Source organism: Nyctibius grandis, chromosome 1, assembly GCF_013368605.1.
Source record: "Nyctibius grandis isolate bNycGra1 chromosome 1, bNycGra1.pri, whole genome shotgun sequence".
NCBI lineage: Eukaryota > Metazoa > Chordata > Aves > Nyctibiiformes > Nyctibiidae > Nyctibius > Nyctibius grandis.
In genome coordinates, this window is record NC_090658.1 from 92,746,606 (window position 1) to 92,766,030 (window position 19,425).

A 19,425-nucleotide genomic window follows, 5' to 3' on the forward strand; every position below is an offset into this window, starting at 1 on the left:
CTACTGCTCTATAAATACCTTTGATGATAGACAAATTACAAACTGCTACACACTAGAGCAGGTTTTACTTGTGCTGTGCAGTCAAGGGCAAGGAAACTAACCAAAATAAGCACAGGCTTGCTGGTGGAATGGAATATATCATGAGGACTTGGTTTGCCAACCATTGTGACAGCTATTTTCTTTACCTAAGCAGAGGGATAGAAATATAGTAATTATTGTTGGTAAATGCCACTTCATATCTCTGACTGCTGTACTTTCCAAGGACTTTCATTACTGTGTAATCATTGTCAGTTTTGACAAATGGCATTTGACTAATAAAAACTATTTCTAAAGCAGCCATAACTCCTGGGAAGTCACCTCCTCATGCAGGGGACAAGAAGGCTGAAGGGGGATTTGGCTAGGGTTTTTCAAAAGCATGGAGAACCGAGGCGTGCTGCCTGTGGTATCGGTAGTCATCAAATGTCCCAAACAGGGGCACTGAGTGAAACAAGCAGAATGGTTTAAAACAGATGCAAGAAAGGCTGCTCTGAAAGCAGGTGGTGAGCTTCTGGAGCCTGGCGCCGTTGGATGTGCTTGAGGATATGTCAGCATGTTGAAAAAGGGATTAAACACATTTATGGCCAACAAGTATATAAACAGACACCAGCAGGAATAGGCAGGGAGCTAATAAAACAAGAGTATGAAAAAGTGTTGAGGCTTGTGTGCTCCCATAAATATCCTCTGCTATTGCCACTGCTGAGGCTGAATACTGGGTGGGACAGACCATTGGTCTAACCCAGCAGTGCATTATGTCCTTGAAATATGGAAAACACAAAGCTGCTGCTTCTGCCATAGATGCCAGCACAGAAAGATTTGGTATGTCACCATGGAGTGCAGGGTGGAGGGAACAGGACAAACAGCATTAGGGCTGAGAGTTAAAAAAACCTGTAAGCACATGTGGTAGAAAAGCACATTTCCACAAACGTAGGGAGTTACTCTGAAATTCAACTCTTTACTTGTATGCATTATTTTTACACGTATGTTTCTGTTATTGTGGATTACAGCATAGAGTTATTTTCTTAAATTCTCTTTCGTTGTTTTAGTTTTGCCTGTATCTTCACACCTTTAGTGAATATGGCTAATTAAGAAACCCAGTGAGGCAGTTTGAACTTAGGTGCCTAAATTTGCCTGCATTATCTTTCAGCTTCCTTCATCTATATCGGGATCTGTTTCTTTCTCTTCTCTTTCTTAGAAGTCTTTGGAGATTCAACAATGGCCAGGAGATACAAATATAATTGCAAGAACACGCTTTGTTTACAGCTCCCTTCCCTCTGCTTAGAGCTGTTCTCAGTGGGAAGTTTAATTTGGTTATCACTTTTTGCTGAGGAAAGCACATTTTTAGATTTTACTTTAATTTTCAAGTAAGCCTACACCCTCTCCTTGCTGAATCTACAGCACAGTTTTTGTTCCTTCCATGTCATTCATCACAACCTTAACAGGGAGAGACTGAAGACAGGTTCCACTGGGAGACATCTGTGCAAACATCACTGATGCATTTCTATCCATCAGGTTTTAATCTGGACCCCTGCCTTTTTCATTTTTCCTTCAGTCCTGTGCTTCTCAGAGCCTGTGCAGCAAGCTCCAATTTCTTTATTTATACTCATCATAAACTGCCTGGAAGACAGGGTCATTGACCGAGACCCCATTGTGTGAGAGGAAAGAGACAGCTGCTGTCTCTAGCATTATATTGTGGGAGTGGATTTGAAAGCACTTGTACCTTCAAAACCCTAAGAAAAAAACAATATGCTGTATATAGCTGTCCAATTAATAACAAGCATTTCAGGGTAAGTTAGGGCTCGTCCCATAAAGTAGTTGCTGAGATGAAAATGCAGAACTCTCCTCTCTCGTTAGGCATAAAGGTGTTAAGTCCAACCAGCTGACTATGCTCCATTTATAAAGCCCAGTGTTTTCAGTATTTTATTTAGTATCTAACTTAATTTAATACTGATAATAGAGTTTAGAAGCAGAAGCGAGGAGCAGGGCTTACTGTGTTAGTCCTCTCTGTCAAAAACTCAACAACCTGTAGAGCTGCCGACTTTCCTCTGAAATAACTAGGCTTTTTGTGACAATGTCCAAGCACTAAATTTTGTGGAAGCCAAACTGAAAGCTGTATTTCTAAGTACTTGGATTATCAGAAATATTGATGCCCACATTTTCTATTAACTTCATAAGGAATTTCAACATCTTTCTGAAAAAAACCAAGATGCTAGTTAGATGTCTAACTTATCATTTGAATTCATGGACCGAATTCCCAGCTACTCCTGAAATGACTTCTGCAGTGCACAGCTCTAGCCAGTTTCTATTGAGAACTTTTTCTCTCCTCTTGCTGACAGTGGCTTTACGATTCTGATTTATTCTGAGCTTTATTCTCTGTACTTTTTAGTCTTTAATAGAGTCTTATATTGTAATCACAGCTGAAATCTGCAGATTATGCTGCCACAATAAATTATTCAGATGTGCTACTTAGACTTCATTTTACTAAAATGGTTCAATCTCTATCAGTGACTGACAGTTATTTCTGAGTATTATTTAGCCTTTCACATTACAAATCAGGGCTCCTGCCTATTGCCAGCTCCAGCTTCTAGTGCCAGATTCCCATCTGGCATTGTAACAGGGAGTATTTGTGTAGGACACACTGCCTTTTTTTAGTATCAAAACCATAAGGCTCACAAAGAAAAAAACCCTTCTTTTATCTACTGAGCTCAAACTTACGTATTCTGTAAATCATCTTAACTTCTCAAATGTCAAGATGACTTTAATAGCCCTAATTGAATGGAAAGCCGAGCAGAAACTCAGATGTGGAGTTGGAACTCTCAATGAGCTCCGAAACATCTTTTTTAATAGCCCCTCTATTAAAAAAAGAAAGTTAAGCACTATCTTATGTAGACATTTCTATCATGTTCCTCCCTGAGCAGTAATTAGTTCTGCTCCTGTCTTGCCATCCAGCTGGGACTCTGGGAAATTATAGGGCTTTTTCAGCAAGGTGTGAGGACCCACACCAGCCACCAGCATCTGTGACGCCCTACCAAGCCCTCTGGCAGTTGCAGGCTTTCGTGACCTGTCAAATCTTTAACGAGGAGCACGGTGTCCACCTGCATGCCTGCCTCCTCTTGCCTGCTGTGCAAGGGGTTGTCTACCAAGCTGGCCAGGTGCATGGCCTGGGTTTTTTCGTAGCCTGAGTGTGAGGTGCCCCAGGTGAGACCTTGATTGTCGCCTTGTCTGGTTGCTTGTTCGCATCATATGTCTCATGAAAAGCCAGCTGCTGGGCCAAGGCTCTGGATGCTGGGAGGTCTATTGGATGTGCTTTGGACTGTATGGGAAAGATATGTCTGAGCAGGGATTCTTGCATCGCAAGTCTAAGCTTAGTGCGCTAAGTCCCAAATGCCTCAGCCTTTATTGTTATCGCGTGTATAACAACAAACAATGAAAGGAAGCAATCTCAAGAAGTATTAGAGGATTAGAAACTTCAATGCTAATTTAAAAATTATTGCCTAACAAACAAACAAAAAAGTCTCTAAAATGGTCCCTCTGTGCCCAGTTTTTTACTAATCCAGGTTTTATTTTTCATGATTGACAGAAGTCGCTTTGTCTCATTGATGGCATTTTTTGGCTTGATATCACAAAATCATCTCCCCAAAAATTTCCCTCTCTCTTGATACTGAAGTGTTTGACCATGCTTTTCTCCCCTTCAGGGAGGTTTTTCTGATAGTAATTTTTCTTAGTGTGTATGTATCATCTTCTGCTGTTGTTAGAAACTCAGCTGTAATGTTTCAAGAGTAAATGCAACATGGCATGGGTTTTTTAACAATAATCTCCTCTTTTTTGAACTGCTTCTAAAGTTTAGTGTCATAAATTTATCTCTGAGAAACCAAAGCAAGTAGCTCCAGTGTTTCTGCCAAGACTTGTCTCTGCTGCTGATATTTTAACTAGACACCAACAGAAACAGTATGAGCACACCAACAGAAACAGTATGAGCAACAGCTAATTTTCAAACAAGGCTTATGTGAAGTATCAGAAAACGCTAGTTGCTCTGTCTCTGTTTCCCATTTTTGCTTTTATCCAAGCTAAAGAGCACACCTTTTTCCCTGCTAACACTTTTCTCTCCTTGCTTCCATCTTGCTGGAGAATTTGTCCTGCCTCTTATGGGTGGATGGGGGGAAATGGCTTTCTACAACCTCAGCTAGACTATTTAGTGTATTTGTTGACGTCCTATGGCACAGGTAGTCCCTGTTACATCCGTTTCATGGTTGCTTCCAAACTCAGTACTTTGTGTGACAAGTGACATAGTCTCTGTCAATAAACAACTGATTTGATACACATACATGGTTAAATTTATACATCGAGTGCATGATATCAGTCTGAATACACACATTTTGTTTAGGTAGATTTGTCTATTTGTTTGATTAAAAAAGGCCTGAACGCAACTGAGCTTGAGCGGGCCACTTTCTGAATTGGTGAAGGTCAAGCTAGCTCTGACTTTACTGACTAGGGCACTAGTAGACTTCCCCGTCTGGTTTCCAGTGGCTGGTACAATAGTTTACACAAGCTAAGGCTTATGCCAAAGATCAGAAAGTCAGAAATTTTAGGAAGAGATAATTGGTGCATTTCAAGGCAATTGCTTGTCTTGCATCAAGGCAATAGTGAAGTGTCAGATTTTCAGAGGTAGGTGTCAGAAGCAGAAAAGTTTGAGTTAATAGAATTTAACTCTAACTACTAGGGTGGATGCACTGCCTCCTTGTGACTTCCAAAAATTCATTAGAAAACTTAATACATTAAGGTATCAGGGTTTCCAAATGCATAATGTGAGGTGTGGGCTCTGTAGTCAGTCTCAAGTGGAAAGGAGGATGTGAAATCCAATGTACCATGTGAAATCCAATGGTTTGGGATGGATGAGTTTTCCCATTTAAACAGGATGAAAGGCTGCAGAGGTTGCTATTGACTTTAGAGATTACTGTGGTCATGACTAAAAGGTCTAACAAATTGTGACTGGAATGGAGAATTGAATAAACAACTATTACTCAATATTTCTCATGATGCAGATTAGGATGGAGAAAAAAGAAGGAGGCAATTGCATGCAGGACAGAGCTGACAGTAGTGACTGAACACAACAGCCCACTTGCAACCTCCAGGCCAGGCTGTCTGTAAGTCTCTGACTGCTAGAGTGGGAAAGGATATATATGTTCCAGTTTCAGACATTGTTCCTGCCCACAGCAGTTGTCAGAGGGAGGTTATTGGGCTAGGCAGTCTTTGATCTGACTTGCTACAGTCTTTTTGTGTTCATGGATCAAAAATATGTCATTCTACAGGCGAGTTTTGGTACTGGCTCCCTCATATCATACATCTGACCTACTAAGGTAGGGTCAGTCCTGGCAGAGGTGGGAGGTCCACCACACTCTCTGTCCCACCAGCCCAGCTCTGCTCCTCAGGCTCCAGGATATAGCGTGCCACAACACACAACTAATGCAGCGCAGCACTCGTGCTCTTCTGAAATGGGCTGTTAATGGTAGGGTCATCTCTTCATAGCTACCAAAGGGGATCACTTTTCCAGAAGGGAGATTACTAATTCACGTTCATTGTAACATAATCTGTACTTTCATTTATCAAGTATTACAACTTTTTTTGGCAGAAGTCAGTTGGGTGCCAAATTCATTCATCTATATGCATAGTTTAAACTTCTGTTTCCCAATCAGAAGGAAAAAAGTCGTGAAATTATGAATGATGTTTTTTTTTTTTTAATCTTTGACTCAGATGAAAATGTCATACTCAATTTTTTTCCTCCTTCTCCCCATTTTTTCCAAAATTGAATGAGTTTTGGTTTTTTTACATTTAATTATATCTATGAATGGAGAAAAAAATATCCCTCAAGGACAATGTAGTTACTAACTTGCACATTGTGACTACTTGTCATATATTAGCAAGTACCTAGTAAGAGTTGTGAATGTTTGATATTCATGATACTGAGCAAACAATAGCCTTGAACAACATGAATTTCTGTGTATTTAGCACTGGAAGCAGCAGTTGACAGAGAGCTGGAATCCAAAGTATTAAGGCATCTAAATGTATTTATATACAAACCATAGCTTACACACTTAAATAAGCGGTATACAAGTAGGATTTGACAGAAAGCAGGAATGACGAGCAAGGAGGAGGAGTGGAAGGAAAGCTTCTATATACACAGGTAGCATCCCAGCATTCTATAAAGTATAGACGTATACGTGCGTGTGTATAGGTGTATGATGCTTTCTACTGCCTGTTCTTGGGCATTAGAAGGATATATATATAGGTCACTGGAAGGAATCTTGACGTGTTCTACACAGATTAAATGCCTAATGTAATACAATTTATTAAAATGAACTATTTTGCCAACTCCACAATCACAAGCTCTGCAATAACTTTATTGGCGGTTTCTTGCCAAGTGAGAACAGCATAGCTGGTTTATCATATTGTATTCCATTCATTCTGCAACCTGGCATAAACAAGCTCATGTTCAGCTTTATCCCAAGCAGACCACAGATTTGCACTTTGTTTGACCCAGTCTGTTATGTTTGCAGTTCCTAGAGAACGAATTCTAATTATAGGATGCAAGTTTTTGTGGATGTAGCCTTAAATGGCTGGAATAAGAGACCTTATTCTATTAAAAGAGGTTTTCAATTTTCAGATTTGAAGCTGTATCAGATGTCTGACCTAAAACTGTATCATTATAAAAGTCACTGAATGAACCAATCACTCAGTGTTGTGCCCCAGGACTTCGTTAAGTGGTGTGTTTTACCTGATTCTGCAAAAGGGGTACTGAGGTACTGCACAGCGAAAGGGCAACCAAGGACCTGATTCTTATTCATATTAGGCCCCATTAATCTGCAGAGGAGTATATGGGTAAAAAAAGAAGGAAATTATATCTGAAGTTTCCAGAGAAATAAGATGTGTCATGGTAGACCCATTTTTTGCATAAGCACAAGTTAAAGTCTTTGCAAATCATATTGCTACTTTCAGAGTTTAGAAAAGGAAAACAAGTATATTTTAAACTAGGGTGCTTTTCCTTACTGTTTGAAAGTGTATCCTTATTGCCATGTAGAATTTGTACTAATTAGCTGTGAATATTTCAGTGGCTTTGTTACGCTAATCAGATGTTGGCATTTTATTTTCTGCAGTAACTATGGTCTATTTCTGTTTGTTGTGACTCCTGTGAGTAGCGGCCATATAGTGCAAACAAGCCCTTTTGAATGAAAGCTGCCTGAGGAGCGCTGTCACAGGGATGACTTCCGCATCTGAGAACATCTCCAGAACTTGCACGGACACAGCCAGCCAGCATTGCCCTGCTTTCTGCGTGTAGCTCCTACCCTGCACAAAAAATGATTTGGGAACTATTTATACAATAAATATTTTTTGGTGGGTGAGCCGAGTCAGCTGTGCAGCTGACTGTAAAGACCTCCTGTACCCTCACTTTCTTGGCTCATCTTTGTTGTTGGCAATATCAGTGAGCCACTCTCCTCCCTCCCCATTTATCGCCTGGCTGTAGGGGCACTTAATGAGGAAAAGGTCTCCCTTAATTATTCCTAACCCAAGGGGTGTAGAAATTGACTGTAATATGGTACTGCCTTTGCTAAGTGGTTTCCTAGGGAAAGGTTAGTATTTGTAGATATGTTTCCAGACTTTTTTAAAGCAATGATCAGGTTTAAGCAGTTTCTGGCCATCAGGAGACGTGGTGATAAAACTCTGCTGCCATGGTCGAGGCAGGCAGTAGAAGTATCAGCCACACATCAAACTCACTGAGCCTTCGACAATGGCAAAACTTAAAAATAATCAGCATGATATGTTTACTCTTATCTGTAAGATTCTTGCAGCTTTTATCAAACATTCTAGAAATGTAGTTTTATACATTGACTTGTTAGTGAGGGCCCTTTTATTCATGGGTTATTCAAACTGGAACAATCCAGCACAGAGGGAGTACAAAAAATATTGTTAGAACTGACTTTTTCAATAAACCTGGCCTTTTGGGAGGTGTGGATTGAGGGGCTAAAGCTCCCTCTATTTTTTTCAGCAGACAGATTCTGAATTAAAAAAAACAATGAATAACAGAGATAATATGCAGAGTAAGAAGGGCTGGATGGGAAAGGGAAACAAATGGGGGAATTTATATGCAAGATATCCAGATTTCACTAAGCCAAATACAAACAGTCTTAAGTTGTACTATGTACATGGGGCTTTATGTGAAAGAAAAGAAATGGTGCTGGAGGCATGATGATACCTTCAGAAAAGTAGGCTGCTTATTCCAACAAATCTTTGAAAACATCTAGAATATGAAGGGACTGTTTTTTAATTTGCTTTTTGATGCCATGTGGCTTAAAGGTTGTGATTCTCCATTCTTTAGTTACTGGTGACAACAAATGACACCAACCTCTTGTGCTGCCGTCCCCAAAAGTGTGGTCCCAGTGGTGACACTGGCTGCCTCTCTTGGTGAAAGGGAGGTCCAGTTGCTGTGAAACTTACCTTGATTTTCCACAGGAGTGAAAGGAAGACTGGTGCCACTGATTTGGGGAATAGACTCCTGTGAAGGCCGATGATGGCAGCGTGGAATTACATGGGGTTCTTTCTGGGTGAAAACCAGAAGAAAGTCCTTTCAGTGAGTGCTGCTTAGATGGGCTTGAGCTGCAAAGCACCCTTGGGGGCTGGAGCTTTCCCAGAGTCTCACTATGAATGAGATGGGTGCATGGTGAGTTCAGGGGATTTGTTCTTTACAGTCCATCTTGATTTTGCTTAGGGTACACACAAGGAAGAGGAACTCAAGCTTGACCAACAGGGAGAGCAGGTCTTGATAAAAATGGGCATAAGTTTTCAAAAATTCAGAAGTCAAGCAGAAATCCGGCTCCTTCTTGGTCTGTTCCCCCAGGGAAATGGCAGTGCACCAGCCAAACACCAGCCCCTTACACTCATGGCGCGTGTCTGACACATATGAATATAATCTTTGGCCACTACCGGAGCTGCACGTTAGTCAGTCTAGGACTGTCACTTTATATGGTGCTTATGGGAGAAAGGTTGGTTTTATGCCTGTATCATTATATTGTCATGCCTGCAAGTTAAAAATTATTCTGTCTCGAGTTAAACACCTCTGCTGATGGCACTTGGAGCATGGCAAAGATCTAAGAAGAAGGAGGTGATTTTTTTTCTGATGACTTGTACCCTGTTTAACAATTTACAGGAATGAAGCATGAAGAAAAGGTTACAAATCAGAGCAGTAGCTACGTACGCTTGACTTCCAGTTTTATACACACCTGCCTGGCATCTTGTATGTGTGGGATGCCTCAATAGCACACATATTTTTTAAAAATTGGTAATACATTGCTGAACCTTTCAGATGACATTGGGATTTCAAAGCAAATCCCATCTCTTAAATAGATGAGATGGAAAAAAAACAGAAAAACCACAAAAGGCTTTAAAAGCTGCTCAAGATCTTAGTGAAGAAATAAAAGAAAGAATATAAAACTTTCCAATACATTTATTACTGATCTGAATTTTTTATAAGGCTAATTATTCTGTTCTAATTTTTCCTGATATCAAGAGACAGCATTAAAAATTTCACTCTTATAACACAATATAGGAATCCCAAAAGAAAAGCACCTCACATAAAGTACTCCAGGTACCTCTGAAAAGCAAGAAAAGGTGATTTAATTACATATTTTAAAATTAATTTGCTGTGAATTACCATAATATTCTGTGTACAGTTCTCTTTAGTTGGTTGCTTTTGCAGTTGGAAACTTATGTCCCAGCATTATTCATTTTTTCTTAAAAAAAATAGCCTCTCATTTTTTTGGTGATGTTTTATACTCCCTTTTTTCCTTTATGTAGTTTATTCTAACACAAAATAAATGGAAAATGTCACACCTTTCCAACAGAGTACTTTGTCATAACAGAACTCTTCTGGGAATTACTTTGGAAAGGACGAGGACGTCTGGTCTCACAAAATATATAGTTTAGGTTAGAATCGGAGTTTCATCCGATCCCATCTTCTCCCCTCAGAAACTCTCACAAACAGTAAACTGAAATGATGTCAGCGTACAATGTGTTACTGATTTTTAAGTTTTTCCATCTGTCATTAGTCAGAATACTTAAGACACTTGAGGATTGAAGTGACTGGCAAATTCTACTTTTCATAAACATCCTTAATCTATTTTTCTTATACAGACCAAAATAGTCTTAGTAATTGGTTACATTATTTAAATTAAATTCATAGAATCAAAGAACAGTTGAAGTTGGAAGGGACCTCTGGAGGTCCCTGGACCTAGTCCAGCCCCCCTGCTCACCCCAGAGGTGTAGGCAGCCCAGGACCATGTCCAGATGGAGACACCACAGCCTCGCTGGTCAACCTGTGCCAGTGCTTTGTCACCCTCACAGTGAAGAAGTGTTTCCCAACATTCAGAGGGAACCTCCTGTGTTTCAGTTTGTCTCCACTGCCTCTGGTCCTGTCACTGGACACCACTGAAAAGAGCCTGGCTCCATCTTCTTTGTACCCTCTCCTCAGGTATGTATATACACTGTTGAGATTCCCTCCAACTCTTCTCTTCTCCAGGCAAAACAGTTCCAGCTCCCCCAGCCTTTCCTCATAGGACAGATGTTCCAGTCATCTTCGTAGCCCTTTGCTGGATTCTCTCCAGTAGTTCCATATTTCTCTTGCACTGGGGAGCCCAGCGTTGTTATTATCAGTTACTAAAGTTATTAATTACTGTAACTGTACACTTGAAGGGACCATATTTTCTAGAAAACATGTATAGCAAAATCTACTTATACATATGTGAAAACAAAATGTCCATGCTGCCTAGGAGCATTTTGCTCCTTGAAACACAGCTTGTCTTTGCTGTTGTGTACTGTCCAGGTACATCTAACACTACATGTCCCAAAGCTGCACTACGACTAAATCTAGTCACTGACTGGTGATCTCAACTGGCCTCAGTCTACATGCCTGTGGTTACAGCAGATAAATAGATTCACTGTGTAGTGTTCAAAAATACTGGCACAATAAATTGAATTTTTCTGGCGCTGGAGCATCTGCACAAATATGTTCAGGTTAGGTCTTAAGGAACAACAGACCCCCGAGTGTCTTGGTCTGAAGCCAAGAGGAGCAAACATAACACAGTAAAGAGATGGACTAAGAGCAGTGGAGGAAGCACCAGAAAGTACTGGTGAGTATACGGAAAAAGTAAATTCTTGGAGGCATCTATGTTCTGGATCTATGTCCTCATTATCCAGGCCTGGAGCTTTCTGCCAGGGTCCTTACCTTTCAACCCACATATGGGCTTTTATATCATGTTTATTCTAAACAAAAAATAAAAACTAACTTTTTTTCCCCCACAAACATTAAGGTTCTGCCTCATTATACTCAGCATATCCAAATGACAGATGATGTAGAGAGGACTGGAACATGGTGTTTTGTTTGTCCTGGCATTAATGAGTGTTTGAAATGCTGATGTGTAGGCAAATCTATTTTTGTTTTCATATTTTGCATATATATTACTGTATAATGCCTTGTGGGGGGAATTGGAATTTAACATCTAAATATTTTAATATTCAACAAATACTGGTATGTACAAAATAAAAAGAGGAATGATTTTGCCCCTTAAAACATAGCAGTGAATGTTAGTTTGGCTTCATGCAAGCAATTATAATGTTTGTACTAATTTCTCCCTCTTATTTAGGGTTGATAGATGTTAATTCTTGTCTTCAGGAAATATACAGCTCTTCGCTTGTTTTTTTTTATTTAGGAGGCCATCTCATCATAGTCTAAAATTATGTATACTGGCAGAAAAGGTTTTGGTATCCCTTCAGTTTGGCAGTGAAAGATTTCACAAGTGCCTTGAGCCAAATCAGTACAAACTCCAAGTGGAAATGAGATGCTTGTTTTCAACATGCTGTAGCCAACCAGAGTACATGGTGTCCTTAGCTGCTGTGGATTGACATGGCCTGAAGTCTTTAATCAAGCCTGCTGGCATTGCCTCATGACATTAATAGCAACCCAGCAATAACTGGATTATGTTCCACAACCTCATCAAGAAGAACAGAATACATAATCACAGAGGTCCCTTCTGCTCTTAAAACATAACAATTAATTAATTTACTAGTTTACTTAATTTTATTTAGATAAATTATAGAGATATTTCTATATTCTGAGTGAGAGGGAAGAGGAGAGAGAGAAAGTGAGAAACAGTAATCTATCAACTGGTGCTCTGCTAATTGTTTTTGCCCTTAGCGTGTAGTGGTGTGAATATGACATCATTTTTATTGGGCTTTGTCATCCACCGAAGTTAACTGAAAGACTTTCACTGAACCTGAGGAATAAGCACGCCCATCCTGGAGAGCAGTCATACAAGGTTTTCATGGGCACAACAGCATTCAGTAGGAATTTTGCTGGCATGAGATTGGCCAGAGTAGCCAGTGGGTACACAGCTCCTCAAGCTCAGAGTGTGAATTACATACCCAGAATTACAGATAAATAATGCAAGATGCTGCCACCGTATGCCATCTACATATAAAGGATGCCAAAAAGCAAGACTTCCACCTAGCCCTGTGACTACTGCAAAGAGCAATGCATATATGGATAGATCTCTTTCAGACAAATTATATGGATGAAAGTGTTTCATGGGTCACAAAAGATTTTTAAAGCATAAAACACAATACACACTGAGCTCTTCCTGGATTTATTTGCTTTGCTTGCTCATTTTCTCTTATTTTGGAGCAACAATTTTTCATGTGGTCTGCTTACCTTCCTTATTAAAGAGATTTCACTTTAACTCATTGTTACACTCACACCACTGTATTTTTCTCATAAAACCTCTTGATTCATGTAATCCTTTCCTAGAAAGCTGAATCACTGGGATCTGTAGGCGGAATAACCTTTATTTATGATGCTGTGATGATTTTGTTCCTCTAAGTTGATTTAAATCAACACAATTCAATTATTTTCTTTCCTGAGTATCCATCAGTTGTACTGAGCAGATATTTTAATTTTGCAGTAGGGTCTATAATGTTTACTGTCTCAGTACAGGAGTTACTGGCTGAAATGATGTAGCTTGCACATTGTGCAAGGAGAATCTCCCTCTACTACGAAAGCCAGTCTGCTCCAGCTACTGACTTTTGTGCCCTAGATTTATCCTCAGGCTTTTTGCCTATACTGCTACTTTCAAATCTAACAGTACTCTCACTTCAATATTTGTTGAAATATTGAATACCTTCAGTTTTCATTTGGAGTATTTTGGTAAGCTGGAACCTGCTTTGACATTTACTTTAACAGGTGGTTGGAATACAAGATTATTCATTTAGAAGTAGACTTGCCTTTAAAATCTAATGACTTGAGTAGAATGTAAAGGCAAACAAACCTTGAGATTTATGAAATATTACACAACCAAGACGGAGGTCTGGTGGCCGTGCATACACATTTATTTCCCTCCCCACCCCCCGCCCCCAATGTTGTTATGACTCCTTTATTCCCTTTGGGACTTCTTTTCACAAAATCCAAATTAAAATGAACAGTTCAAGGATGACTTCAGAATATTTGTTTCTGTTTATGCCTTCTACTGGGATATAGTTCGTCTAGAACATTGGAAGCACATTCAAAGAGGAAAACACAACTTTCTGAACAATTTTAGAATAGTTTTTATTGTTTAAATTATTTTCCAATGATACTTTTCACCAGAACTTTAAAAATCAATATTATTTTAATTTCTCTCCATCTCAGCCTACACAGCTCCCAACTGCATGCACATTTTTTTTCCCTGACTGCAATAAAATGAATTAGATTCAGAGCGATTTTCCTCTTTCTTTCTTACTCTCTTTTTCACTTCTTAACTTTTCAAGGTTTCTTCCACTTTTAGAAAGTCTTAGAGGAAGAAAGATAAAAATTAAAGATGGGATTAATTGCCACTTTAGCACTCTTAAAATGGATACTTGAGAAAGTTTTCAGAAGTTCAGGGAAACTGAAAAAAAGGAGTAAAATTAAAAGACGACAGGCATTTGGTGATAGAGAAAGAAAACAGGGAATGAATAGAGAGAAAACAAGACTCCTCCCCATACTTCATGTTTGGTTTTCAGGACTTAATATTGAACGAAAAAAAACCCTGTGAAGTTAAATGAATTGGAGACGTTTGTTTTGTTTTAAATACTATTGCTGAAAACACTTGATGAATACCAAAACGGAGCTAAAGCCACCTAAACCACCCCTGATTTTTGAGTTTGCTTGCAATTCACACGTTACTTGTTGGCATTTGGAGCATCACACATCTGGAAATGTAGTAGGTGAGGGACTGGTTTGGAGAAGCAGACATGCGCAATCATAACTTAGCCTGTTGATTAGGATAGGCAAACAGCTATAGCTAAAATGTGTATGCATTTACATTAGACCATGATTAAAAAGCCACAAAATGGTTCTGGGGCCTCAGACCAAACTCATCTGACTTTAAGGAGAGTATTTCCCCAGTTTTTCAGAAAAAAATTTTGTCATCAGAAAGGTGGCAATGAGTCTGTCATCCTGTGGTAGATTGAGAAACCAGACTGAACCAGTCTCCTGGTTCAGGACTCACTTTGAAGTCTAATAAATCTGCAGTAGACTATAAGGCAGAGACGTGAGAAGTGCTCACGTACCAAAGTGCTGCTGGACATTTAAGAAGAGTCACAACAGAGGAGGCAGCAGTGACTGTAAGCTTGTGTTCACCCAGCAAAATGCAACTTGGCTCCTCATTCCCTGGAAAGAATTCTCATGACAGAAAGCTCTTCAAGTTAGCGGGACAAGGCATAGAATGGGTAGGCACAACACCTAGATAACTTCAGATGAGAAATGAGGTGCACAGATGTAGCTGACTGGTCAAATCACAGAATCACAGAATCACAGAATGTTAGGGATTGGAAGGGACCTCAAAAGATCATCTAGTCCAATCCCCCTGCCGGAGCAGGATTGCCTAGACCATATCACACAGGAACGCGTCCAGGTGGGTTTTGAATGTCTCCAGAGAAGGAGACTCCACAACCTCTCTGGGCAGCCTGTTCCAGTGTTCGGTCACCCTCACCGTAAAGAAGTTTTTCCTCATATTTAAGTGGAACCTCCTGTGTTCCAGCTTGCACCCATTGCCCCTTGTCCTGTCAAGGGATGTCACTGAGAAGAGCCTGGCTCCATCCTCATGACACTTGCCCTTTCATGTTTATAAACATTAATGAGGTCACCCCTCAGTCTCCTCTTCTCTAAGCTAAAGAGACCCAGCTCCCTCAGCCTCTCCTCATAAGGGAGATGTTCCACTCCCTTAATCATCTTCGTGGCTCTGCGCTGGACTCTCTCTAGCAGTTCCCTGTCCTTCTTGAACTGAGGGGCCCAGAACTGGACACAATATTCCAGATGCGGCCTCACCAGGGCAGAGTAGAGGGGGAGGAGAACCTCTCTTGACCTGCTGACCACACCCCTTCTAATACACCCCAGGATGCCATTGGCCTTCTTGGCCACAAGGGCACACTGCTGGCTCATGGTCATCCTGTTGTCCACTAGGACCCCCAGGTCCCTTTCCCCTACGCTGCTCTCCAACAGGTCTGCCCCCAACTTGTACTGGTACATGGGGTTGTTCCTGCCCAGATGCAGGACTCTACACTTGCCCTTGTTATATTTCATTAAATTTCTCCCCACCCAACTCTCCAGCCTGTCCGGGTCTCTCTGAATGGCTGCGCAGCCTTCCGTTGTGTCAGCCACTCCTCCCAGTTTTGTGTCATCACAAAATGTCCTTAAGTATGTGGTGGATTTTGTTCCTCTCCAAGTCTTTAAGTTGGGACTGCACCCTGTGGAGAGAAATATTCTGTATGTGGGAGAAATTATCCAAGACCTCCAGATCCTGATGCTTCAATTTGCTGTGCCAGGTAAGCACAAAATGACCTAAGCAGGTCTGAGAACTGGAAATGATGTTTTAGTTAATGACCACAATTGCAACATATAAGGACTTTGTTTTACCGCTTTGGCTTTGAGCTCTCTCCCCAGTACTCATTGTATGAGACCATCCAGAAGCTATTCAGGGCAGCAGCTCATTCTTAGACCTGCTAAATGGATACATGGTCTTTTCCACCCCCATGGTTTCTTCATAGTGCTCTGCCATGGAGAAGAGCAGAGGCATAGTGCTGCTGGTGATATTCTGAAAGAGATTAGATATGAAGAAGCTGTCAAAAGCCTCCTAAGATGTTTCATATAATGTGCATATTATCTCAACAATTTTGCAGAAAATGTAAAAATTTGGGATGTATTTGAGGAGAACTAGTGCAGCATTAGGACAAGGTGGAGTCCAGGGCCAGAGAAACTTATAAGCTACTTGTTTTGTGATAGGCTGCAAGGTGATGAGAAAGTCTGCTATGCTTGAAAAGATTTGAAAGATTGAGAGTAAACTTTATTGGTTTCATACACCTTTTCCATGTATTTGCTAAAGAGAAAGGAAAAAAAAAAGGTGCTCAGATCAGCCTTAATGTTTACTTGAAAAAATCCCTAGCAGAGTGCAAAGCATTTCTGAGAAATGAGAAAAGGGCAGAATGGCAATTTTGAAAACAAAATTGCACAAAAAGGTAATATAAAAGTAATGTACAATATGGTAATAGTGTGTTAAGTAAGTTATTAGAATGCAGGAGTTGGGGGAACTAGATGTATTCTCAGGTCTGTTCAGTTTAAAAGGAAACACAAAGGTTCTGTAAAGAGCATTAATGGGTTGCATATATTATCTTCTACCTGAAATGGAAATGCTAACGATTTACATAGAAAGTTATCGTGAAATTAATTTATTTAAAAGAGCTCTTTGAAGCTGGTACTGGGGACTGACTTGGAGCTTGATTTAGGGTGAGCAAACCAGGACAATTGCCTCCAAAGGCAAGAGAGGAGCTTTGAAAGGTTAAAACGGGGAATAGGAAAGGACGTGTGCATGGCTAAAGAGCATGTGGCCATAGCTTAGCCTGTGTGTGTGGATGCTGCAAAGCTAATGTCAGTTGTGAGCAAACTCACAGCATTCCTTCTGTTCTGGGACAAAAAACTGTGTTGTTTTTTTTTTTTTTAATTATATCATAATAGTTTTTAAAAATAAGGAATATCTTGTGAGTGGCAAAACTTTCATCAGGAAAGAGAGACCATGGAAAACCTAAAGCTGGTACATACCAAGGAGAGAGACAACTTGGAAAAATGAGCTGAAGCTACTAATATAAAATTAATCACATGGCGTTATTTCACATAAAGCCTTTGGTTTGGATGAGTTCAGGGTCGTGACAAGTTGACAGAGGAGACCCAGTGGGAGAGTGATGGAGGAATTGTCACAAAGATTTCTAAAAATCTTCTTGGAGAGGGAATGAGCCTTTTTGAACAGGGATTAAAGGGTGAAAATAAAGGCATGGATACTCTCCTGAAGCAAAACATGATGTCTGAATCCTTGGAGCTCTTGTGAGCAAACATATGCCGTGATGGCAGTAAGTGGGTAAGGAAAATCTCTCCACTTCGCCTGTTTTCAGCTTGAGGGTTTTTCTTTATTCAGGTAGGCACTGGAGTTATGTGCGTGTGGGCTATTGGGAGGTTTGCATTTGCCTCATTTCTCCTCTTCCAGATGGAGCTCAGAGCTCAAGAAGTTGATGCTCCAGGCATTTCTACCCTGCAGTCACCACTGTGCCTGCGGTAGTCACACCAGATGGGAGCTATTGCCAGCAACCCTGTGCCAATCCTGATCACACCCACTTTTCCAGGTTGCTGTATACCATGTGCACACGTAAAGCTCTGCCTTGTATTATCTTGCTTGTTATAATCATGTTCTTTATAAATAAAAGAAAATTCCTTTCATTCATTGGAATAAAAATGCAGTTTGTATATACAAATGTTTACTCGATCCTACTCTTCATTCCTTAAAGCCATAATATTAGACACTGTAATTGTTCCTTTTGTAACCAGCCGGAGGAGCTGAAGAGAATTATGACATTAGGTCGCCTAAGTAGAAGGCTCAAAGCAAACGTCTTCAATAAATTCATCTTCATTGATGAAAAGAAAATCAAAGTAGCTCACAGTTTTCCTTGAGAGTGCTTCATGGATTTTAGATTTAGGTGATTTTTTTTTTTTTTTTTTACTTTGAACAGTAGTTCTCTAAAGATAAAGCTTTGAAACATGATTTAACCACTGGCCATTTCTTGCACGCTACAAGCCATCTATGATTCAGAGTGCTTGGACCAACTTTGTTTCAGTCACTCCGTGTACTTTGGTGGATCTCAGTTGAAGATTTTCATTGTATTCCTTCAGGTCAGCTATAATGAAAATAAGAGTCCAGATTCCCCTCCCTGGCAGAGGATCTGGGGTCCCAGGCTAGCGGGAAGATGACAGCCGAGGGAGGAGGTGAGCGGGGACAGTGCTCTGAGTGAAGGGCTCAGGTGGGTGATGAGACCTGACATGATGGCCACATCCACACCTGTGAACTGAATATGGCCAAGATCTGATGGTCTGTACAGATCACCTGTCTCTAGTTAATTTAGGGATATGATTGTTTTATCACACCGCAGAAAATTTCCTGACCAGCTTGACCTCATTTTTCCCTACCACCCAAGGCCCCCTTCCCTTTCGCACGCAGATGCACTTGGAAATTTGCTGTTCAGAAAAACCAGCTGAGGCTTTGCAAGCACAACCTGACAGAAAACCAGGGAAAAAGCCACTATATATTTTGGTGATATGTTAGCTTTACACTTCCTAACAGGCATTTACCAATGACTGCAATACCATTGTTAACTTCCTAAATCTTCTGCAGCTGATGCTGGCAATGAAAAGATACCGAAACCCTAGAAAGAGATGCTGCACTCCTAAGTAACTGCGGTGCCCCTGAACTAGCATATGTCTTGAAAACAGAACCGAGCTCTGCTTATTCCTGAGATAGCCATCCATGCCGAGGTATTAAGTTGCACAGATGGGTAAAAGTAAAATGAAAGCTTGCAAAATGAGATTTCAAATACATAAACAGGTTTCTGTCGATGGCAACCTAATAAAGGAGGTAATTCTCTAAACATATTGTTCCCATTTTGTTTCTAATTACAGTGAACTACAAGGTTAGTTCTGCTCTTTAGGTGCACTTTAATTACTCTCTCAATGTTGACTTTCTGCATTATGATTCTTTTAACACGCCACAGGAAGCAGACATTTAATTAACCAGATGTCACTCAATAAATCTTAACTTCTACTCTCTAAATCAGAAAAGCCAATGTTAACGGGTGTAAAAGGGCCAAGATTTGAGAAATAATTTACTTTTTATGTTCCTTTAGTTCTTTGTTATAGTAAGAAAAATGTCTGTAATGAAGGAAAATTAAACTGATGTTTGTAAGCATTTAATTTAACGAAAAATAGCTCCGCAAAGTAAAAACATGATTCTAACA